This window comes from Cynoglossus semilaevis, unplaced genomic scaffold (genome assembly GCF_000523025.1).
Source record: "Cynoglossus semilaevis isolate Cse_v1.0 unplaced genomic scaffold, Cse_v1.0 scaffold4020, whole genome shotgun sequence".
In the NCBI taxonomy this organism is placed as follows: domain Eukaryota; kingdom Metazoa; phylum Chordata; class Actinopteri; order Pleuronectiformes; family Cynoglossidae; genus Cynoglossus; species Cynoglossus semilaevis.
Window position 1 is genome coordinate 1 of NW_007590045.1, and position 652 is coordinate 652.

Sequence of the window (652 nt, forward strand, 5' to 3'; positions counted from 1 at the left end):
TATTTAACATTTTGGCTGTTTTTCATTTAGATATTTTAACACATGTTTTAATGGCTAATTTTTGTTTGTTTGTTACACACCCTGCTCCATTTTAAAATGTGTCGATGTAACGATATACCATGTGTGTGTATATTTTTGTAGGTTCTTTCAGATGAAGAGAAAAGAAAACAGTACGACACGTATGGAGAGGACGGACTTAAAGAAGGACACCACAGCTCACACAATGACATCTTTTCTAGGTTAGTTTCATCCTATAAACATTTGTAGACATTTTGTTCAAGTTGTAGTTGTTGCTAATTGAACCAAAAATCTCCAGGTTATTTACATCAGCTATGAAAACATTTTTATCAATATATTAGATGAAGTGACTTACCTCATAAAATGTTGTGTGAATAAAAACATTCAAAACCAAATACACAATATGGCATGTTTTTCACTACAGTTTTTTTGGAGATTTTGGTTTTATGTTTGGAGGAAACCGCCAGCAGCAGGACAGAAACATTCCCAGAGGAAATGACATCATACTAGACCTGGAGGTCACACTGGAAGAGGTGTATTCTGGGAACTTTGTAGAGGTAAGCAAACATTTTGGAATTCCAGAACGTAATTTGTCAATCATTTGCTTGCTGCAAGTTTACCTAATTATGGATTT

The 652-nt window shown here is 34.0% G+C and overlaps 1 long non-coding RNA gene across 1 annotated transcript; it reads left to right on the forward strand.

Moving 5' to 3' along the window:
• The first annotated feature begins 91 nt into the window (after positions 1-91).
• LOC112486674 (uncharacterized) lies at positions 92-652 on the forward strand. The gene is made up of 2 exons (XR_003049171.1): positions 92-239; positions 443-652. It is a non-coding gene; the product is annotated as an uncharacterized LOC112486674 (long non-coding RNA).